The 25,243-nt window shown below is 40.4% G+C and overlaps 1 long non-coding RNA gene across 1 annotated transcript in view; it reads right to left on the reverse strand.

Annotated features, from left to right (window-relative positions):
- Positions 1 to 3,548: 3,548 nt before the first annotated feature.
- The window catches only part of LOC134928587 (uncharacterized), a 76,899-nt gene continuing 55,204 nt past the window's right edge, over positions 3,549 to 25,243 (reverse strand). Inside the window, exon 4 of the long non-coding RNA XR_010177949.1 lies at positions 3,549 to 4,843. This is a non-coding gene — a long non-coding RNA (uncharacterized LOC134928587). The remainder of the gene's footprint in view (positions 4,844 to 25,243) is intronic.

A 25,243-nucleotide genomic window follows, 5' to 3' on the forward strand; every position in this document is an offset into this window, starting at 1 on the left:
GTATTGTGCCCCATCGTCAATGTTGTTGAACCCGTCCCTTGCCACAAGCCCACACTATTGCATTGAGAGACAGGGGGGGGGGGGCAGAAAAGAGAAGACCGTAGATACCGTAGCAATAGTACTAAATACAAACTAGCAATATAATAGGAAGAAGCTAAAGCTCCATAATAAACATATTTTGTTATACCTCCATCCCAATAGAGTTATATTATACAAATTCAAAGGGATAATTCAAATATGGCATGTGTCCCTTTTTACACGCAAACAAAAATCAACCACCTACCCAATGTAGCAACAGTTCTATGTAATTATAATTCTATAATTTATTATAATCCTATAAATTAATTTGAGATCCTGGTATCACAAAAAAATAAATCCATGAAATGATTTAAATTGCTAAAACAAATCCATCAAATTATTCAAATTTGTTCATGTCTATTTAACTTGGATGTTTTACATTTATAAACTGCGCTTAAAATTTATATTGATAGTGAAACATCATTACAATGTGCCCATTAGAGATTTAAATAGTTTAGGAGCACTTACTGCTGTAATTTTTTTAGTTAAATTTGAAAACAATTAAGAAGTAACAAGCCAAAATAGGGTAAGTGCCGGAACAAAATATAATCTAAATATACATTTTGCAAAAAAAACTAAAAAGTTGTGTATATATATATATATATATATATATATATATATATATTTTTAAGACAGTACTATAGAAGTTTTTATTTTAATTCCCCACTCTGAAACAAATACAAAATTATATATGTAAATTGAATCTCCACAGGTCAGTTTGCATGTTTCATTCTCTAATGAAAACATAACATATTTCTGCACCATTTAATGCATTACAATCAAATTCTTAATTTTAACAATTAAACATAGCATTTGATTGCAGATATGAACCATCTGTTCTAATTTGCACCTTTTTATTTTTTTTTAGATTGAGGAAAGCCTTATGTCTGTTATCCCAAACCTTTTTAAATACCTCGATTACAATAGGTTGAACTCGATGGACAAACTGTCTTTTTTCAACCTCAAAAACGATGTTACTACTGTATGTTACATTAGCCTATAACGTTTCTATTAATAGTTATTACAACTACTATATCTGCAATTAAGTGTTTTTTTCTCAAATTTCCTCTAAACTAACTACACTTCCGTTCTAGGTAATGTTCCCTTGGTCTAATATTTTTCTTTCATGAGTGCTTCCTCTTGTACCATAATAAAATCCTTGATATATTTGGAAGCTACTATCATGTATTCTCTCCCTTCTCTCCTCCCAGCTATACATGTCCTTTAGTTTGGTAAGTTTTGGGAGGTAGACAATGCATAGTTTTAGTTACCCTTCCTTGCAGAATCTGTAATTTGTTTATGTCCTTCTGGAGGTATGGTATTCTAGAACTGAATATCGTTTTCTAGGTGTGATCTCAAAAATTACCTCTATAGTCACTGATCCATATCTTTCTTTTTGACACTAATAGAGATACACAAAATATATTTTTTTCAACTCTTTTTCATTAATTCCCCGACAACTGTTGTTATGCTCACCAGTCTGTAATCCTCAGCCTCTTCCACCTTTGTGCAACAAGACATTTAGGGGGTAATTTAGACCTGATTGCTGCTGTGCGTTTTTGGACAGTAAGCGATCAGGTCTGCACCGGAATGCACAGGCGTGACGGACTGCAGCAACAGGGATCGCCGGTCAGAGACGGGATGGTGCGGAAATTACGAATGCACCAGCGATTGCAAGGTGATTGACAGGAAGTGGCCAGTTGTGGGTGGCAACTGACTGTTTCCATGGAGTGTCCAGAAAAACGCAGACAGGACCCAGCGTTTTAAAGAAGGGTTTCTGAAGTCAGCTCTGTCCCCGATCATCGCAGCGGCTGAGTAAGTTCTGGGCTGTGCAGAGACTGCACAAACTTATGTTTGTGCAGCTCTGCCAATGAATGCGATCGCACAACTGCAAAAAGGTAATACCCTCCCCGTGTAGGCGGTGACTACCTGATCGCTGGGATGCAAAAAACACACCGTAGCAATCAGGTCTGAATTAGGCCCCTACTCTTTCCCACTCCTGTGGAACTAGTCTTATTAATAATAGCAATCGGTTCACTAATTCTGTTAAAAGTGCTACCACCACACACCATTAAACACTTTAAGTATCCTTTGGTGTGTCCCAAGCAGTACAGTTGACTTGTTCACTTTCAGTTACGAGCAACCCTTTAAGATCCTCTCCTTTGAGAGTGCATGGGAGCCTTCCTCCTTTGTGTTAATGTTCCTGCTAATTAGCTGTACCTTTGGCTTTCTGTTATAAATTCTGGTTATAGGGGGGGTAGACATGGAGAGATTGTGCTTAAATTCTAAGCAATCTGACTAGATTGCTTAGAACTTAAGCACGTATCTCTCCATGTGTATGTCCCACAGCGATAGCGATGTGCAGAACTGCGCGCCACTATCACTGGTGCTAGATTGGCCTGCAGGCTCAATCTAGCACATCGCAGATTTCACCACTGGGTGAAATGAGCGCACCCCCTGCCCCCCCCCCTCACTCAGCACATATCGTGCTGTGCTGAGCAGGGGGAGATATGTGTGCGGAGCGGCCTGTGCTAGAGGGCTCAGCACACATCTCCCTGTGTGTGCGCCCCTTGAGACCCTCAGCCTCTAACTTTCATCTTTCAAAAAATTTAGGCATATACAAATGTTTGGGCACCATACCATTCTTTTTATACTAAATTCTCTTTTGGCAGAAATCCCAAACTCCACATGTTTTCTTGAAGCCAGCTTTTTAGACTGTAGAATTTTTTTCTACCCACTTTTCATTGCAGAAAAATACTCTTTGGTCTTACATGCACTGCATGTATTAGATCTTCCCATGGCTATCTAACATAATTTAAGTCTAGGGATTGTGAAGGTCAATCTAAAGCCTTCATCGTGAATTCCTGGCTGAAGTAATTCATGGCTGATTATTTTGTAGATGTGCTCATTGTTGCTGAAATATCCAACCTCTTCAATTTCAATTTCAGTCTTTTATTTTAGTATGTATTATTTATTTTTTATTTTATTTTTTCATAGTCTTCTCTTGCTTTAAAATAGTCAGTTACCTTGTCCTCAGTTGTCTACATTGAGGAAGCCCTATGCAGCTGAAAATAAGCTAAACATCTTGAAAGTTTTGGAATGGTGAAAGTATTTATTCAATTCTAAAATTATCTTCACCTGGCTCCTTTTAAAAAACATTACTGAATGAACTGAAAGAATGTCCAAATTTTTTTCATCAACAAAATTGCTGTTTGCAGATTCATAGTCATGTTTATTTAAATTGATACACTGGAGATGGTGTACAAACTTATTTCACTTGATTGAAACATGCAACTAGACAGAAAGTCTAATGAGCCCTACACACTGATAGATTTGTGCAATATGCAAGATGAATGATTTGAAAGATGAATGATTTTTTATGAACAATTTTTTGCATACACACTGAACGATGTCTATGGCCGATTTGGACGATATGACATTACATATATCGATATTGTCCAAATTGGCTTGCATGTTTAAATGATAATCGATCAACAATGAATGATTGCGGGGACGTACATTGTTCATCGTTGTGCATACACACTGAAAGATGTGGAAGATTTATCGTTAATTTTTTAAAGATATCTTTCATATCTTTCAAAGATATCGCCAAGTGTGTAGGGCCCTTTAATGTTCACAAAATATATTTATTTAAAGAAACTCCATTTTGCTACAAATTAAACTGCTTATGAAACACAGATTTTCAGATAAGTTACGTGCAAATTAAAGAAAGTTTCATATATGCAGTATACACACATATATTAATATATATTTTCTCTTTTACATGACTTGAGGAGTACGGTAGCTCCTGGAGGAGGATTGCAGCAACATACATTTCGGACTTATATTGAATACAAAAGACTCTATTTCTCATTGCGCGGTCTTGTTCTTTGTTCCAATATATTTATATATATATATAAAATATTTCAAGCATAAGATAGCTAATAAAAAAATACCCTTACTTACAAAACACTTGTATAAGATCTGTTAACACAAAGTAAAATAAATAATCTGTATTTTGGGTTGTTTAGATTGCGTAGTGTTCTTCATATCTAAAAATTAATCTATTAGTATCACATGTATTCTATGATTTGCAAATATCACAGAATGACTTATTTAATATCATGGTTCAATAAGCACGAATGTGCTGTAACTCATCAGACTTTTGCGCTCATTTTCTAAATGTCATTTTTAAAAAGGGTCTGGTTGGATCTGATTGGCTGCTATCAGTTGCAGTACATTTGGGCAGACAGCACAATTTGAATAAATATTCCTCATTACTTCACAGCTGTCCCCGTTCATCTTAAGGTGAGAAAGCAAATTAACAGAATATATTTTAAATTCACTACTGAAAGATGCTCAATGTACGTAAATCACACCATCTTTCCATATACACCCTTTTTATTTAGTGTGTATAACCAACATTTTTCTGCATTTTTTTTTATTTTAATGGCCGGAAGCCATTGTTACATACAGTGTTCTTTTGTTTTTACCTGACCACATACAGACCACCCTCCTTAAGTGTGATATTGCCTTACTCATTGGAGAGAAAGTTCAAGAGGCATGTGCCGTGGGGATGATGATAGATGCAATTTGCATCATCAGACCCCACCCACTACATCCTCATGCCTCATATATCACAATGCCAGCTTCACATGGCAGAAAAGAGGGATCTGGAAGGTTGGTCCTACTTTTCCCAAAATTTGGTAGTATTCCAGAATTTCCAGACAAGTGTGAATATTGCTCAGTTCTCAAACAATCAAGTCTGAATAAAAAAAGAAAAGAAAAAAACAACATGATCAGATTCAGATGTTGTCTTCTAAAAATGTGTGTCTTAAAGAGAATACACCTCATAAACACTTTAAGATGAGATGAGCCTCACCATTTCTGGAGCATTGTCAGGGTGTAAAATGTAAACAATCTCAAGATTTTTTCAGTTTGTCATTGAAGTTTCTGGTATAGAATGTACAGTATCATGTTGAGAGGACACCTACCATAGGTTGGTGAATTCAAATATGAGCAGGAGCAGGCAGTAGGTGAGATCCTGTCTTAATGATGTGACATATTCCGGATGCCTGTGGCCGGGGGGTGTGGGGGGTTCTGACTGCAAGCTGACATGAAGATGGCACATCCAGCAACACTGCACCAACTGGATGATGTATTGCCATGTTTTTCCCTAGAGATTTACTTACAATGTTCTCTGTGTTTTTATTCATTGATCTAGAGAGATTAGCTTAACATAATCATTTACTCAGCAGCTCATGACTGTAAAGGGGCAATTCAAGTTTGTGCCATGCCTCTGAGTTGCTAGGATTACATTTGCAAATATCATTGTTTTTTTCTCGCACCCCACAGAGGTGATCAGGAAAATCTGGAATATTGGGCTACCATAATACAAAGTGATGTGTGTACATCGCAACCCCACCTTGCATAGAATTTAATTGCTCCTTAAGCCTTTGCAAAGGTTTATTAAAGTTTATAGATTTTGTATTATGAGTATATTTGCATATAGTATAATAAGGAATATATGGGACATCATACTGTATATGGGTAAATAAGTATAATGTCTACCAGTAAAACACTGTCAATAAGTGGTAGATATGGGACAATATATTTGCACAGATTTGTATGAAATAGAAACTTATTTTGTCAAAACAAAAACTATGTGATAAAAACATACAAATTTGATAGGTAAGTTTTGGTAAGTTGGTTCTTATACCATTAACCGGAACTAAAATAAATAAATATTGAGATACAAACCACCAGTTTGCCAAATTTCTGCATGCATTATGTAATATCACAACTAATTGCTATGTATTAAAAATAATTTAAAGAGGAAAGGCCCAAATTTTATAAAGGCCTTAATCCCCTCAATTTACTTGGTACAGTATTTTTTAAATAATTAATACCAATTACCTTATTTTAAATATAATATATGTGGATACATATATTTTTTCACCAAATGTCTCATCCATCCAATATGAAAATGGATTGTATAAAAAACATATGCTAAAGTATTTACACTGAATTCTTTCAGTGTTTTTCTAATTTGATTTATATTTACAATATATTTTAATTATTTGTGTAGCCTGGGTGACTGTGGAACAATGATTGAAACTGTTATAGCTCAAGTATTGGCATTCATATATAAAAGAGTGAGCGATTAATAATATGATTAATTTCCTTTTTCCACTTTAGTCAAAAATTATAATCATGATCACATGATTTTTATGATTTTTGGTTGGGTCACAATGGAGTCACATTAACATACATGATACAAAAAAAACACAATACACATAAAATTAGAGATGAGCGGGTTGAGTTTTACTCGGATTTACCCAAATCTCCTTATTGGCTCATGGACGTCACGTGTTTTGGTTAACCAATAAGAAAAATCCAGAAAAAAAGAACTTGCGATAATTCTGGCATTCAGAACCGAGTAAATCCGAACCCGCTCATCTCTACAGAAAATGGGATAATCTATCAATCTTAATTAATATTTTGCAAATTAACTGCAACTTCACAAACTTGTATAACAAACTCTTTGTTGCAACATATTAACTTACTTAGCTTTTACTATCGTATGTATTGCTTTACTTATGACTTTTGTTTTTGATGCTGTCAGAGTAATTAAATGAAAAAGGGAATAGGTTCACTAGTCATTTAAACATTATTTTTTTCCCTTTATATAAATGTTTGTCCTGTCATTTTTGGAAGAGATCTGAAAACAAGAAAAAAATTTAATTGTTTTTACTCATGCAATCATGTTTCATTATAGTTAAAATATCCCTTTTTAGCTCCCGATTTTTGGATGAATTTTGGAAGGATGAAAAAGTTTATCTAGAATCCAATTTATTGTAAATTGCTTTATAATGGTCTGTCAATGAACTGTGATTAATAAAAATGAATGTTTACCATATAAAATAAAGAATGCTAAGTATACAGATATGATGCTAAGAATAGTGTCCATTCTCACAATATTTTTCATATTTGTAAAATACACACCATTCTGTTAGCACTATTTCACTAACTAAGCTTATTTAGTAACATGGAGCAAAATTTGCATAATTGTGCATTAACCCAAAAAAGCCAATCAGAAAAAGACCTTCATTAATTTGTATTTAATTGGACAGATTACAGCTAATACCTAACAGGTCAATGTGGGAAAAAAAAAACAAATAAGTGGCTGTCAATAGCTAGATTGATTATTGCTATATTACAATTTAATTGTGCTATTTATAACATGTTATTAAATTTTATTGATATTTGAAATTTGAAGAAACTTTTCAATAATTTAATTTTACAGGTTTTGTAATTGTTTCCTTTTCCAGAAAATTATTATTCATATTATTTTGAAATCATTATCTAGACAATAGAGTGCCTAACAAGATAATTTGTTGCATACAAAATGCTGCTCCAGTCTCAAAATTATTGTGTTTCACTCTTAAATAAACCCAAATCACCCCAGCAGTTGTTTTTGGAAGCTCCCTTAAATACTTGCTATTTATTTGTTGTCACAACGACTGCAATAACTATGATTATTCATTAGTAAAAAAAAAAACAATTTCTCTAAAAAAAATGTGTTTCTTTGGCATCTGGCTACTCCTCTTATATCAATGCATACACTTTTGTAAAGAAATATATTTTTATGGAAAATAAATTTGTAAAAATATGATGTAAATTTTCAGTGCAATGTAAACAAAATAAAATTAATAATTCATTTTAAGTGTTTTTCTTTTCTATTGAATGTATTATTGATGATTTGAGGAAAAACTGGCATGGCATGATCCGATTGTGCAGATTCTAAAAAAATGTCACATTAATAAAACAGCCTGCATAAAAGCTGGGTTGCAATGCACAGTTCACCTATATAACTGGGATTTTCATATTTGATGTGAATAATATTTGTTATGGACTAAATCTTTTCTTTTTAATAACTTTATAGGCAATGGGGCTGTTTCAGAGTGGCATGCAAAGTGTCTGTAGTAGTAAACAGGCAGTTCAGAAGCAAAGTTTTCTACCTTTTGCTAATGCAGTGGTTCCCAAACTTGGGGGTTTATTTACTAAGCCTTGGATGGAGATAAAGTGAATGGAGAAAAAGTATCAGCCAATTAACTTCAAACTGCCATGTCACAAGCTGTGTTTGAAAAAGACAGCTACTGTGGGAGTCGATTGGCTGGTACTCCATCCCCTTTATCTTCACCGAAGGCTTAGTAAATAGACCTCTCAAGGCACTCCAACAGTACAGGTTTTCAGGATATACATGACTGAGCAGAGATGGTTAAATCAAATTGACTGTGGTACTAATTAAGTCAACTGTGCCCAAGCATGGTTATCCTTAAAACTTGGACCATTATGATGACTTTTGGACCGATTTTGGGAACCTCTGTGCTTATGTGAGATTCTTTTCAGCTACAGTAATGTGGGGTCTCAGGCATGTGTAAGTGGAAACCTGCGTCATTCATTGTTTTTACCCTGGCCACCTCAATCTTCAACATTACAGTATTGGCACTTGCATAAATTCTAAGTGCAAGAGATACATCAAAAATAGACTTTGCTACCCTAGACGCACAACTCCAAAACATAAAGAGCTTTTGATACACAATCATGGCACTCCTATGAAATTCCCAGAAGTCAGTGTGATTACATGCAATTGCATTGACACCGCTCAATTCCTGCCCAAAAATGCCCCATTTTTATGGAAAAACAGATCTGTAAAAATTCCTACTGTAAATTCGCTTCTGCACATGCGCTCTATGCAGAATCTCGCCATTTGCATATGTGACTCACAAAAAGCTCCTACAATTTATTAATTGCAAAACATGTCTCATATGTGTAACCCATATCCACATAATGGGAGTAATGGAAAAGAGGCATAGGAAAGTGCATGTACGTATAATACAGTATAATATACAGTACTGTGTTTTATTATAATAAGGTGTATATTAAATGTATTATGGTGCCATTGTACATAGAAAATTTACTTAATTAAAGTGGCACAAGCAGAGAAAGTGCCAGATGCATCTAAAACCCCTGTGTGCAGTGAGAAGTAACTGCCATACGCCCTAAGCAGGTCAGAGGGCAATGCAATGGGCAGCAATGGAGAGGTTCAGTTGTGGCATAATATGTGTGTATATACATAGTCCAAGGTATGCAGCACACACACAACCTTAAAGAAGTATTCCCGGTGTTCTCTGCTGGTAATCACAGGCAAGGAGTGGAGCTAGGTATATATATATATATATATATATATATATGTAGTGTATGTATATAGATATATAGTATATATATATATATATATATATATATATACCACATATGACACAGACAATACAATTTAAATGCAGCCAGCCTTACTGTTTTTTTTTGTTCTGCGGATGTGTCTGTACTCCAAGCAAGCCGCACTGCAGCACACAACCTCAGGCTCCATCCTCCGGGGCTCCACAATCCGCCAGGGATCCCTCCATCTTCTCTTCAACCTGCGCTCCCACTCAATAACTGAGCCACAGGCTGCAGACTCACTCAGGCTGCGGACTCACTCAGGGACAGCTGCCCTGCCTGCTATGCGGCACCGGCGTATGCCATGGAGCCGGAAGTGCAGTACTGCAGGTCGGATCGGTAAGAGATCCGATCTGCTGCAGGTGGCCCTTTTAGAAAGGGGGGCCCGGGGTATTTACTCCCAGGGCACCCCCCTTATTCCGGCTCTGTCCCATTCCCTACAGTATAAGGCTGAGGTACACATTAACATAACCAGCCAGGACAGAATGGGATATAACTACTCTGAAAGTTAATCCTCAGGGGACACATATGAGGGCTCAGTGGCTGCTTAAATAAGTATTTGTAGGTGTCTGTGGCTGGACTGTTCTTACCCTATACACCACCAGAGCTAAACCAAGTGCTGGACCACAGGCACATCTCTGGATTGCTACATAGCGCTGATCTGGGCTCTCCTTTCCCATGTTACACCTCACTTCCATATACAGCACCAGGGTGATCTGTCTCTTTACAACAGGCAGCTGGGACCCACTCTTAGGGGAACATGTACTAAGCAGTAATAAAAGTGGAGAAGGGAGCCAGTGGAGAAGTTGCCCGTGGCAACCAATCAGCTGCGGCCATATATGTTTCCAGTATGCAAATTATAAATGTTATGTCAATGATGATTGTCATAGGCAACTTCTCCACTGGCTCACTTCTCCACTTTTATCACTGCTTAGTACATGTCCCTCTTAATCAGTTGGCAAACTCCCATGGTAAATGACCTGTCCTCCTTGGTTTCCCCATCCTACTGCCCCTCTGCCCGCTGCTACAGTAGCTGGGGTTCATAGACAGAGCCAAATGTTGCAGCTGCTCCCTCCTGAGCCCCTAGTGAGCCTACATGTTTTCCTTTAACTCAATCACTATGCTCCACTAGAATATCTGCCCAATAGCATCATTTCCTATCATAGCTTGTATAGCATCCTCCGTTCGACACATATCTCCTCTTTAAACACATTTATCAATCAATAAAATAAACTACCCACATGTGCACCCATAATTACATATTACTTTGCCAGTTTCTCAATATAGTAGATCCACACAGGGAAAATAGAACTTTAAATAGGGGACATAACTGACATAGGTGAGGGCCATCTCCTGCAACTGTAGAAGGCCTTCTTTAGGCTAATTTGCTGTATTGACAATGACAACATTGCAAACACTTGTCCATAAGTGGCCTTTTTTGGCTCAGTTGCATCTTAGAATGTTATGAGCAGCCTTCATTTTGGCTGTCTGGCCATTTTCATGAAGCCCTGCCTCCTCTCCTTTCTTCTGCACCTTCTCTGCCTCTTCCTGGTCTACTTCCCTTTCCTCCTCCTCAACACTGATAGTAGCAGACCTCCACCTGCTTCTACCAGTCCTAGCATCCCAACTCTCCTTACTTTATTCATAGACTACCCCAAACAAAACACTGTCAAAAATTGTCCACAGTACCAGACACCCCCATCCCACACATAACGTACACTGACAGGATTGGTTCAGTATGATTTACAGACGGACACAATACCGACAGAGAACGTGTGCCGGGTCGCCTTGACCCGGCTTACCCGTTCATACTGCATGCATCACGGGTCGATTCCGGCTTCAACCGGGATGAAATGTCGGGACGCACGACCTGGGATATTCTTTCAGGACCCTTTCACTCTGAGCAAATTCCTGGGTTGATGCGCATTCATGTGCAATAACCCGGGAAATATTTGTCGGTGTGAAAGGGGTATTAATCAACTGCCACCACTCAGAATGGCTAATCAAAAAGTATGTACTGTAGTCTGTAGTAATTATTTTCCTATTTCCTCTATCCTGTGGCATCTGCCAAAGCTAATGAGGAAGTGGTAAGAGTTTTATAGATGTGAGGTCACCATCCTGCCCGTCTTCAGAGGCAATTTAAATCCGTACAGTAAAATGCATGTTTCAAAGACAAATTCGTTTTTGGATGCAAACCAGTTTGTGGTCATCCTCATACAGTCTGAGGCTTTGCAGAGGGTTAATCATCACATCCTACTTGAGTTTTAAGCAATCATACAGCCGCATAATAATAATTCTGAATACAAAACGTGATGTGTGGTTTGGAAGCAGCATGCAAAACTGTTACTTAGTGTATCTCCTCCTATGGAGTTTATTTAGCAGCATAAGACATGCAGGCAAGACCGCAATTCTGGCGAGACGGCCTGCAAATTTTAAAGTGCCAATAATTTTAAAGATAGAGGTGGTCATTCCGAGTTGATTGCTAGCTGCATTCGTTCACTGTGCAGCAATGAGGCAAAAAAACGTCACTTCTGTGCATGCGTACGCGGCGCAATGTGCATGCGTGACGTACTACTACAACGAATGATGTCGTTTCACACAGGGTCTAGCGATGCTTTTCAGTCGCACTGGCTGCCGCAGAGTGATTGACATGAAGTGGACGTTTCTGGGTATCAACTGACCGTTTTCAGGGAGTGTTCGAAAAAACGCCGGCGTGCCAGGAAAAACGCAGACGTGGCTGGGCGAACGCAGGGCGTGTTTGTGACATCAAATCCGGAACTGAATGGGCTGAAGTGAACGCAAGCGCTGAGTAGGTTTGAAGCTACTCTGAAACAGCACAATATTATTTTGTAGCTGCTCTGCGTTACAATTCACACTTCTGCTAAGCTAAAATACACTCCCAGAGGGCGGCGGCATAGTGTTTGCACGGCTGCTAAAAACTGCTCGCGAGCGAACAACTCGGAATGACCACCAGAGTACAGTAGGTTGGTTTTGCCTTTTAAGTTATTGGCAATTTAAATATTCATACTGTACATAAAAAATCTCAGTTAATTCCTTACACACAGGCACAAAGCAATGGCGTCACAACGGGGGGGGGGGGAGGGGGGGGGTTGTCACCAAAGTGTCAGCTCCTGCTCAGTGACAGAAGCTGTGTGCCGCACTGCAACATTACGTGCCCGGCTTCTGTCGCTGTGAAGAAGCGGGCACTGCAGACTCCGCGGTAGGTCAGCACCTCCTGTACCCCCTGTAGTAACGGAAACTGGGGCCGGGAAGCATAGCTATGCCCCAGCACAATGAAGCCACGCCCCCTTCTGATGACACCCCTCCCCTTTTTATAGAGGCCGCACCAGGTGTTACACATGTAAGTGATGCCTCTGGCACAAAGCACACTAATGAAAATGGTTCACAATAAAAATATTAATTTTCTTAATAATAAATTTAAATCAAACTCTGTTGTAAAAGAGATCCTCTGATGAAACCTTCATCTTACATTGAAGGAGAAACGCGTTAGAAATGTGAAAATACTCTGCTGGGATCCCCGCTCCAAAGCTGTTTTGATGTGCTAATCGACTGCTGCCATACAGCAAATATACCGGAGGTGTCCATGACTCCATAACCGCTACTTGGCATCTGCAATACAGACTGATTATTTGAATCCAGCATGGATAAGAGCATGCTAACTGCATTCTAACTGCCCACAAGGCTTAGTGTGGTCAGCAGCCATAGGGTGTTACGAGGTCGAGCATTGCGCTAAGCCTCAAACTATCAGTGGCTTGCGCTCTCTCTTGGTATACCGGTCTCTAGGTCGACAAGACTTAGGTCAACAGTGTCTAGGTCGACTACTATTGGTCGACAGTAACTAGGTCAGCAGGGTTTCTAGGTCAACATGTTCTAGGTCGAAAGGTCAAAAGGTCAACATGAGTTTTTCCCTCTTTTTTTTTTTTGAACTTTTTCATACTTTACGGTCCATGTGGACTACGATTGGGAACCGGTCACTTCACGGCGAGAACGACACCAAAAGATTAAAAAACTCATGTCTACATTTTGACCTAGACCATGTCGACCTAGAGACCCTATCGACCTAGAATTCCAGTTGAGCTAGTTACTGTAGACCAATAGTGTGGTCTACCTTCAATACCAGTTTAATGGAACTCAAGTGCCGACAGGGTTGAGCACAGTGTAGTACATCTGAGGGAAAACTGACCTGCGTTCTCTCGCAATTTGCACTGAGATGACATAATTTGCAAGCACCATTTTGCAGTACTTGAACACCCTTATTAATTATTACCACATTTCAAGCACTGACCAATAAATACCAGTGTTATCAAATTGGTTGAAGCTAGATCCAAGTGGGCTAAGGGACCTTTTCCGTCAGGGGAGGAGTCAAGACACAAGGGGGAGGAGCTAGGCCAGCGGGACAATTGCTCTACTATCCACGCCACCAACTATTACCTTTAGTAATCAGGTTGCAAGCGAAGCGCGGCGAGCGAAGCGAGCCCGCGAGGGTACTTTTTGGGTACCCTGTTCGGCAGTAGCTCCTCCCCCAGGTGACGTGTCTCCTCCCTAGGTACGTCAGAAGGTCCCTTCTCCCACTCCGATGTAGAATCAACCTTATCAAATTACAGACTGGAGCGGAGTGACCACCAGATGAACTTTTTTACAACAGAGAGCTTGATGTAAATGTATTATTAATAAAATTATTTTTTTTCATTAAGAACCATTTTATTGTTATGATTTGTGCCTGTGTGTAATGAATAAACTGAGATTTTTTTTTGTACTGTATTATAGCTAAAGTTTTGGTGTTTTTTTTTTTGCTTCACCTTGGTGAATTTATTTACCATTTAAAGCGTAAGGTGTTTATATTTTTGCCAACATGGTATTGCTAGTTGCGGTGCTGCAATTTAAACAACAGTTGTCTTGTCTGTTCCTAGGATACAGTGGCATAGATTACACCTGGATAATTGTTTCTTTTCACCAGAATTGCTCCTGTGTCTGCATCTCGCATGCCATTACACAAGGCCCTATGTGTATAGTACTGTATATTACACATTATAATTAGGATAGCATACCCTCCAACATAAGTCATTCCATTAGGTGCAATATGCTAAGTTCCTGGACTTCCTTGCCGGTGGCAGTTGCAGAGTTGGGGCTGCAGCACAGTCCAAAATTCAAATAGAGGAACCACACCAACTGCCAGTGAGTCCCGGCTGGTGATGTTTGCCAGTGTTTGGGGTGGCAGTTGGTGTGACTCCCCTATTTGAATTTTGAACTGCGCTGCAGCCTCGCCTCTGCAACTGCCATTGGAAAGGAAACACAGGAACCGAGCATTGTGGAGTAGATTTATTAAGCCTGGTGAAGTGATAAAGGGGAAGGGGATGAAGCACCAGCCAATCAGCTCCTAACTTCCATGCTACAGCCTGGTTTTGAAAAATAACAGTTAGGAGCTGACTGGCTGGTGCGTTATCACCTTCCACTTTATCACTTCATCAGGCTTAATAAATCTGCCCCAAGAGTACCTAATGGAATGGGTCCTGTAGGAAGGTATGGGATAGTATTAATGAATGGAAAAAAGTACGGAGTGCCAACCACTGGACTTCATAGCATTGGAGGAGATAGGATAGGGTAGATACTAGAAGTGTTTTTTTTTCTCTTGCCCTGCATCGTATGAAGCTTCTGCCTTGCCTCACCTGTCATAGACTCTTTACTCCAGAGTCTGGACTATAAAAATTATTAGAATAATACAAAGAAGATATCTGTAGTATACACTTAGCATTTTTCATATACTGAACTTTATACAGTCAAAGCTCTGGTGTATATGTTAGTATGACAGGAAAGGCCCTGCCTCACCCTACCGCATGTCACTGCTTCTACTGTTCTTTATGACATATGAGGGAGAGCTACTGAGGATCCATCTTGGCCGCTAGAGCTAGTAAGTGTTAACGGCAGGTATGAGTAGCTATCTAGTGAACAGCAACATACTGTATACATCCAGTGGTGAATTTCCCATTAGACATTTGAGGCACGTGCCTAGGGGTGGCCCTTGTTTGGGGGCAGCACTTGGATGCTTGTGTTGGTACCGTCAGCCCAAAAAGTACCGATAACTGCAAAATATTTACACTGTACTGTACCATATACCATCTTCAAAGGAGTGTAAATGGGTAGGACATGCAAGACTGTCCCGGTAAGCTGTCCTACTTAGTAAATATGTATACATAATTACATTTTTTATAGTTAATGGCTTTTTTTCTTTATTATATTAAATTGGCTGTCATCAAATGAGGGCTTGTAACCTATTAATAACAATAATAAAATTAGGGAGGCAGGGGACGGCCGTTACTATTGTGCCTAGGGGCGCTCTCACCCTTAAATCCGCCCCTGTATTCAGTGCTAGTCATCAGTACTCTGTCTCATCAGTACTCGCAGTACTACTCCATTGCAGAGAGAGAGAGCAAGAGAGAGAGAGAGAGAGAGAAAGAGGGCAAGAGGGCAAAAGAGAGAGGGAGAGAGAGAGAGGGGGGGAGAGCTAGAGAGAGGGGGGAGAGGGGGAGAGAGAGAGGGAGAGATAGATAGATAGATAGATAGATAGATAGATAGATAGATAGAGAGATAGATAGAGAGATAGATAGATACATAAACTACATTTAAAAACATTACCGCTGAAGGAAGCAAAGTTATCATACAGAGAAAAGGTACAAGGTGGGCAATGGCTGCCAAAGGGTTAAACAGTTCCACTTCATTTTTAAATTAAAAGAAAAGATATTCAGAAATTGATAATGAAATAAGAAAACTCTATCATACTGTGTAGTTAGTCTGTCCATGGGGGATTTGAGAATAAATGTGTATGGAATCAGTGTATACTGTGTCAGTTCAGTAGAACATGTTTGATACATTTGATGAGATTTTTGTGGCAAACTATGACAGTAGCAGATCTCTGAAGATGAGGCGTCTACTGCTTCTGCATACTGATTAAACCTCTGGTAATAAAGTTCTGGTCTGAGTATCATTTGATTCATCATGGACCATTTATTTCAAATCAAATAATTATTCATGAAAACCATTGTGAAGGAGTAGAGCAATACAGAATAGTGACACAGTATTTTTAATATTGAATAATATAGCTAAGGAAGAGTTAGTTCCTTTCTAATTCATTACATCAGAGGAACTTGACACTTTGCAAAAGAAAATATTAATATTTCTGCAATCTATGCAATTGTGTAGTGTTGACAACTGGTTATTTGAGATTGAAGGTTCTCTTATTGAATAAAATAGAATTATTACTGCACTATACTGGATTCTATAGCCAATTGCTGATTTTTTTTAACCTTTTTGGTGTACAGTACCTTGCTTCTGTTTAAGAACTTATCGATGTGACATCTCTACAATCTAATTTGCAGCAGGTGTAATATTGTCCTATTGTAGCTGATAAAGTGGTTGTCCATATTTGAACAGACCACCACATAATGCTGCAGAGGTGGGGGGGGGGGGCACTCTTTACCTGGACCCGTACCTGTTGGACAGTGGTACCAGCACTTTGGCCAGGGAGAGGAAGAGACTGCTGCTGCAGCAGCCTCTCTCTCATGCTGCTGTGCGCTGAGCTGGGGAGAGAGGCTGCCGAGGCAGCAGTCAGTCCTCTCTCTCCCTCCCTGCATGATATGTGGTAGGGGTGAAGTGATCTCACTCAATCCCCCATCTTCCCTCTGACCAGCAACTGGTGCCCCCCATCTATGTGGTATGTGTGCCTATGGAGGGGGCCTGGTCTCACCTCCCCAAGATAGCCACACACCCTCCCAGTACCCAGTCCTGGCACAGCTGTCAGCAGCCCTGTCTATAACAGTGGCATAACTACCAGAGACATTGGAGGCACTGGCTACTGGGCTCCAGATGTAAAAGAGGTACCAAGAATGAAAGACAGAGTGGGCTGCTAAACTAAGATAAAAATGTCTTCACTCATTTCTTAGTGATTTGCTACAGTCAGTGCTGACTGCTGTCAAAGCTCACAAGCCCCCTCCCTTTGCAGTCACCTTCAGCTGAAGAGACTTGGAAAGTAAGTGTGTTATAACAGATCAAAGTGTGTGCTGTATAGAGTGAGCTACAGCTCTGCTGTTGTGTCTTATATGAAGAAAGAAAGGAGAGCAGAAGTTGTTTTAAGGAAATGCACTAGTTATTATAACAAAACTTTTCGGGGGAGGAGGGGTTATCAAAATTTGGAGAGAGATAAAATTCTGTTAGATTATGTGCCAACCAATCCGCTCCTAAATGTCATTTTTCAAACACAGCCTGTAAAACATAAGAAATAAGCTGATTGGCTGGTATTTTATCTCACAATTTTATCTTTCTCCAAGCTTTACTAAAACGCCTCCTCAGGGCTCTATTTATTATTATTTGCAGCCAGCACCCCAAAATAAAGATTCCTTAACGCCACAGCTAACTGCAATAAGAAATCGTAAATTATCCCAAATGTACAATTGGCAAGTTACAGGGACAACAGCACTTGTGCAAGTCAGTGCCATTGGGGGGCACCACCTTTTACAGATGTGTCCTTTTAAATCATTGTCTGTGTTTTATTTCCTGCTATACAGAGAGGAGTCAAAATCTGTGCAGCCGCAGGCAGTGGAGCCGACGGTTTAGTCAGCATGGGTAGCGGAAAGCTATGCTCCCGCTACCTGTAGTTTACAATAGTTGAAGTCTGCATTGGTCGTGACAGCATGTATTAGCATGCTCCCACGAATATAAGCAGAACAATAGAAAGCAGATAGCTGCTGGAGACTGTAAGCAACAGCATAAGCAACGGTAAGCAACAGCATACGCAACGGTAAGCAACAGCATAAGAGTACATATATGTATTTTGCCTACAGGTGCCCTATATGAACGTCCCTTATCTACAGATGGAGCCTCGCTCATCTAGCCTTCTCTGGTGCACCATGGTGCACAAAGGTTTATTAGCAAAAGTATTTCATCTATTGTTCTCAGCTGCAATACAATACAGAGAGAACAATACAGCAGGGGATTCAGTCATTACAGCAGGGGACGTCTGACAGCACCAGCTCAGTTAATCAGATTAAAGGGATAGATGAGCAAGGCTCCATCTGTATAAAGGGTGCAGGGTGTAAGGTGCAGTCTTTAAAAATAATTGCCCCCTATAACATTACTGTTAGGGAACTCCAGCTCAATTGTGTAAGACCCGTAGAACCCACGAGAGGGTCTTCTGTCTATAACAGCCACCCGCTCTTCCTTTAGTGCCTGATATGCACACCGGTAATTAAGTGACCACCAGGACTTAAATCTCTAGCTGTAGGGGCATACTCAATTAGCTGTAGAGCGCAAGATTAATATCTGGAGTAGTAATTGCAAGCTAATGCAGAATGTTACATAAACAGTTAACAGGAGACTGGACTGTGGATTGCTAGAAGTGTTCGGGATACTGGAGCTAGATGTGGCAGGGTTCTCTCAGCTTAGTAATAAGTAGACTGTGGCTGTGGGCTTAACCATAGGAAAGAACTGTGAGGTCCGGAGCGTAGCACAATACTTTAGCACAGGTGGAAAGCATCTGATGGGTGATTACACATGTCAGAACCTAAACTTGAATGCAGGACAAGAATGTTGCACTATGACTCCTGCTGTAGAAAATAAATGTCCACAGAAATGCAGATATCCTTAGGACTTTATTTTGGCAGTGGAGTAATAATGTGTTAATACAAATTGAAATCCAAAGCACAAGAAATGCAGAGTTTACACAGCAGTCCAATAGGCAAGGTAGTGTTCAGGGACTGGCTGAAAAGGTTTCTAGACTAGATCTTAGGCACAGGAATCAGGTACCCGAAACAGGAGTTCAGGAACTCAGAAACTATCACTGGCAAGGCTGTGCAGGGCTGGCTGCCTTTTATCAGGAACAGGGACCAATGGCAATGAGCCAGACAGACCAGCCCCCATAATGACAGAATGCATTGCAACTGTAAGGCTGCACACATACACAGAGGCATGCTGGATGCTTAGTAACAGTCGGGACCAGGAATTAGTGTGGCCGCCCAAGTCCCAGTTGATTAGCAACCATCAGGACCATCAGCTAGTGTGGCCGGCCACCATTAAATGAAGCTGGCAAATGGAGAACTTAATCCTTGTTGAGATGCACGTACTATGGTCCTAATTTAGATTTGTATGGAATTACGCAGCCGCAGGAAAGTGGCTGTGCAAACCCATGCAAACAAAATTAAAATGCAGTAGGAGGTTTCTGTAGGAGATAGACACCTCTTGCATGCTTTTGTGAGATCCAAGTGCTGGGTCTGAGGACCATTAGTCATCACAATATTTGCAGGCAGCAGTCAGTCTGCATAAACTAAGGCCTATTCAGACTGGACACAGGATTCGGACACCCGGAGCCAGGAAGTCTGCATCTGACGACACAGACCCTGGACCCATCACACCTACAAAACGGCGGCCATGTGACGTGTCCTCATTCGTCCTGTGGCTCGGTCGGATGGACACAAGCGCCGCACTGAGGATCAAGTGTGACTTAGTATGCCGAACTGAGGCTTAATATGCAGCCCATGTATAACTATTAACATGCATTCCAGTTGCGGGAACATTTCCTGTGCCTGGATTGCCACAAATATGCCAAACTGCAGGCTGGATGAGCGTAGCGACGTAGTTTCCTTATTTTCAGTTTTTTTCCAGCAATTAAATTATTTATTTAATGGTATATTCCTTTACTTAAAAACTAAATTGTATCATAAAACTACAGAGTAAAAATAAATAAATACATACATACATACATACATACATACATACATACATACAGTATTTACATACATAATACTTATATACTTCTTTGTCTGTCTGTTTTTACCCAGTTTTGTTCTATTAATGTTGTTCCAATTGTTGTCCAACAGGATATGATGTACTACAGTATATAAGAAACTGCTAATAAATCAATCAATAAATAAATACATGTGCAAGGGACCGGTATGTGATTTTGACATTGAAAATTTTGACAATTAGAGTGGTCACACTGTTAGGTCGGACTGGACATCCCGCCATGAAAGCATCATGTATGAAGTTGTATAGCCGATATTGGGGGTAATTTCGAGTTGTTTGCTCGCTAGCAGTTTTTAGCAACCGTGCAAACGCTATGCTGCTGCCCCCTGGGAGTGTATTTTAGCTTTGCCGAAGTGCAAACGAAAAAGTGCGAACGAAAGGATCGCAGAGCGGCGGCAAACTTTTTTTTGTGCAGTTTCAGAGTAGCTCAATACCTACTCAGCACTTGCGATCACTTCAGATTATTCAGTTCCTGTTTTGACATCACGAACACGCCCTGCGTTCGCCCAGCCACGCCTGCGTTTTTCCTGGATTTTTTCGACCACCCCCTGAAAACGGTCAGTTGACACCCAGAAACGCCCACTTCCTGTCAATCACTCTGCGGCCACCAGTGCGACTGAAAAGCTTCGCTGGACCCTGTGTGAAACTACATCGTTCATTGTAATAGTACGTCGCGCGTGCGTATTGCGCCGCATACGCATGCGCAAAACTGACTTTTTTTGCCTGATCGGTGCACAGTGAACTAATGCAGCTAGCGATCAACTCGGAATGACCACCATTGCTAAAATGATTTTAATCTCATTTTAGACATGTTGGAATACTGGGTTCCACCTAGCAGTGCCCCTGTTCTCATTGTCAACATTTTGTATGTCAAAATCAGAACTACTGTACATCTCATGCTTCAAGCAGCAAAAAGAGTGGAGAAGTGGACCAGTGGAGTAGTTGCCCATGGCAACCAATCAACATCTACCTATCATTTTATAGAATGTACTTGACAAACGTTACCTCACTACTGGTTGGTTGTATGGGTAAAGTCTCCACTTGTCCACTCCTGTACTCTTTACTGCTTGGCACATCTCCCTCTTAATGCAGCAATTAGTAGAAACACGTGTACCCCTTTCATATTAAAAAGCCGGGCTGCACCCAGGGTTTTGTACACGGGGCCAACCTGAATGTGACCCGGCTGAGACCCCTTTCAGACAGGCGGCTGGACCAGGCTGTTTCCCAGGTCAGCATTATTACTGCACACAAGTACAGCGCAGGGGACAGAATCACCATATGCTGTAAACGGGTTCCGAGTTGGAATGACCTGGGTTATCCATTTGAACTAAGTCTTACAGTACTCGGGTCCTTCCTGGGAAAAACCCTGCTCGATAGCAGGGTTGGATTCCTGGCCACTGGACCCAGGTGGAGCTGTTTCCACTGACATAAATACCGGGTTCACGTGCAATAACCTGGGATTTCATGTCAGTGGAACAGGGGTATAAATGTATTTTATATACTGTACACTTCCCCTATTCCCAATAAGGAATTTCAGGTATTAATCACAACATTAGGAGATTGCGGCGGGGGGCTGTGTGATGTCACATGCAGCCGTCGCGATTGAGAGCATGGCGGTGGCCCTCCTGCCGTCGCAGCTAAGCTGTGCCGGCAGGAGGCATCCTCTATTTCTGCTAACAAGCAGGAATTTCGATGCGTTCAGTCACACATTTTATTGCTGCGTAATGGATAGTATATATTGCCACTATAGGCTATATACATAGCATGTGCTTACAATAACTTTAAAATTATTTCCAGTTACAGGACTACTAATTTTAAACTTTATTCACTAGAAGTCAAGTTTGGCATTGGTCCACAGTCTCCATCTCCATTTAACACATGTGTACTGGAACATTTACACATACATTGGTGGATGCTACAGATGTGTCCTCTTACATCTGTGCTTCATGCGCTACAAGTCGCGCTACACATAACACGCGAGTGTCATATTACTCGTTAGCGTCTAGCATAATTTTTGCATTTTTTTCCCCAGCGAAATAATGTAATAGGAAGCACGAGCAGCTTCTGCTGATTAAAATGATGTGCAGCATGCCTATATTCTGTGTGTGACTGCAACTGTATCTGCATACAAAATACTCTGCTACAGTGTTTTTATGGAAAACACTGTAACGTGGTGTTTCAGATGCAGACAGAGCCACAATTATACACAGAATATAGGCATGCCGCATATCATTTTAAACAGCAGAAGCTGCTTGTGCATCCTATTCCATTACTTTGTGTCTAAGGGCTGTTTAGCATGACTGCAGCAAGGATGTAAGAGGACACATATGTATATATTGCCCTTCCATGCCTAAGCAGCTTGTATTTAGGTCAAGTGACTCCTAATTATCTCTCTTGTTGCAGCACAGGAAAAACATTCAATAAATGAACAGCTTTTGAATTCAGATATCCCCTCGGGTACTAAATAATCCCCATGTGTCTGGATTCTACTTGTTTTGAAGAAAGTCAATCAAAATAATGAAAACTCAATTAAAATACATATGTTAAAAATGACATGAAACCTGTAATTCTTGATGATTATAGAATACTGAACTGAGTCCCAGTACACAACACAGGCAGTGTGCACGAATAAAGATAGTCTCAGGTCTATAGGAAGAACATTAAGGGACTCACTTGTAAAATAAATAAATTACCGACTATTTCCTATAAAATAAAAGCACTTAATGCATCATGGATTTATGTCACACAAATATAATGTTATTTTTATTATTATTTTGCAACTAAAGTGAAAGATTAGGGTGGAATAATGTAGAATTCATAATTGAATTTTGGCATTTGATGTGATACTTTACCTTGCAACTTATTAATTCAGAAACTGAAAATCTTTGAATATAACAGTTAAAAGGTTGTGTTATGAGTAGAGATGAGTGGGACGGTTTTGCTGAAATCCAAACACACCTGGGGGGAATTCAGAGTTCATCGCGGCAGCAAATTTGTTAGCAGTTGGGCAAAACCATGTGCACTGCAGGTGGGGCAGATATAACATTTGCAGAGAGAGTTAGATTTGGGTGGGTTATTTTGTTTCTATGCAGGGTAAATACTGGCTGCTCTATTTTTACACTGCAATTTAGCTTTCAGTTTGAACACACCCCGCCCAAATCTAACTCTCTCTGCACATTTTATATTTGCCCCACCTGCAGTGCAGCATGGTTTTGCCCAACTGCTAACAAATTTGCTGCTGCGATCAACTCTGAATTAGGCCCCCCGATCTTTGGGAATCCAAGTAGAACCAAGTCCCAGTTCAGATCAATTTTAGGGATACAAGTGGACTGAGTTCCCTCGAGTTTTGGAAATCGGGTTTAAAAAATTAATCTCTGGTTTTGGATTTCATGTAAGTCCCTTCCTTGTGATTTCAGGTGCCATTTCACTCAGAAGTGTGTACAGTGAGGTGGGCAAAATTGATTGGAAATGACTGGAAATTAATGTTATTGACGTTAATTAGATAGGAACATAAACATGTCCAAGTGAAACAAGTATAGCTATTTTTATAAAATTTTATAAATTTTAAAGAACTCCAGGTCCAGAAACCAAACCCAAAATACTTGAGGGAATTTTTGCTAAAGTAAACTCTCGATTTTGATTTAGAACCAAAACACGGGGGTCTCTAGTTATAAGTAAAGGTTTTACTAAGACAGAATGTGAAGTGTTGGATAGTGTGAGGAAGGGCTGGACACAAGTGCGTTACCTCAGTGATCAGTCCATGTCTCCTGTGTTGTTCCATGCATTCACAAGTGATAATACTTTAGGTCTAAAGCAGAAGCATCAGAATGGGGGAGGGGGGGTGGCAAGGGGGCAGCTCACCCCCCCCCCAAACATGAGAGGCACTGGCTGATGATTGGTCAGTTGAAAGACCGCACATCACAACCTCAGTGCAACGCAAATGACCAAGCAATGCTCCCCCACCCGACTCCCAGCAGAGCAGTTCTGCGATTTGCGGCCTTCATAGGAGACCTGTGTGGCTGTGCTGTGAAATCAGGTACTGTCTCTCCCGCTCACTCCACTCCCTCTCTCTCCCTGTCCCACTCTCTCTCCCTAACACTCTCTCCTCTTGCTCCTCTCTCTCCCTAAAACTCTATATCCTCTTGCTCCTCTCTCTACCGTACGTTCTCTGTCCTGTTGCTCTCTCTCTCTCCCTGACACTCTTTGTGTGGGATTCAAATGATATATCACGCCCAATCTCCTTTTTCCTTTCTAAAATGATCCCAGTTATCGTGCATATCGTGTTCATAGTAATCAGGTTTAGCTGCAAAAAGGGTTGGGCACCCTCGCTACCCTGGGGGTAGGGAGCTGAAATGATTATACCAAGCCCGTCACCAGAAACAGAATGGGTGTGAAAGGGGGTGAAAAGAATTGAATACCGCCCCTTGTCTTTCCCTGAGGCTCCCTCTCTCTCCCTGACACATGTCTCTCTTCCTCTCCCTCTTTTGATCCTTGACACTCTCCCGACCGTGGTGCCATCTCCATTTCGTCCCCATAGTTCCGCCTCCTTCTCCCAGTGGATCCGCCCCCAGGGGCACCAAACTGAGGCTCTAACTTGCCCTCACAGCCTATAAATGTTCTGACGCCCCTGTCTACAAGGGAAGATAAGTCTTTCTGCAGTTGATGTAAAGGTTATTTTAAACAAGGTTGACACCACAGGAAGGGTGAAACAAATACTTAGCAATTTAGAGAAATGGATTACAGAATGGAGTCTGAAAAATAATACATCTACAGTATATGTAAAATAATGCACATGTGGTACAAAAATCTGAAAACAAGAAATGGGACAAATGGCGTTAGAACTTAAGAAAGCCATGATATTCCATGATAAGAGCCATTCTAGAACAAATATAAGGGTGGAAGCATTTCTACAGGACCTGATAGAGCCATGCAATAGTCAGAGGCGCAGGAACATCTTGTTTGCCACAACTCTAGAAAGATGGCCTAGTATGTGGGAAAGGCTACTGCCGTTCTAAAAACTATTCACTGCAAATACTGCATGAACTTACCTCCTCTATAGATGACTTGAGTCTCC

The sequence above is a fragment of the Pseudophryne corroboree genome, chromosome 5, assembly GCF_028390025.1.
Source record: "Pseudophryne corroboree isolate aPseCor3 chromosome 5, aPseCor3.hap2, whole genome shotgun sequence".
NCBI lineage: Eukaryota > Metazoa > Chordata > Amphibia > Anura > Myobatrachidae > Pseudophryne > Pseudophryne corroboree.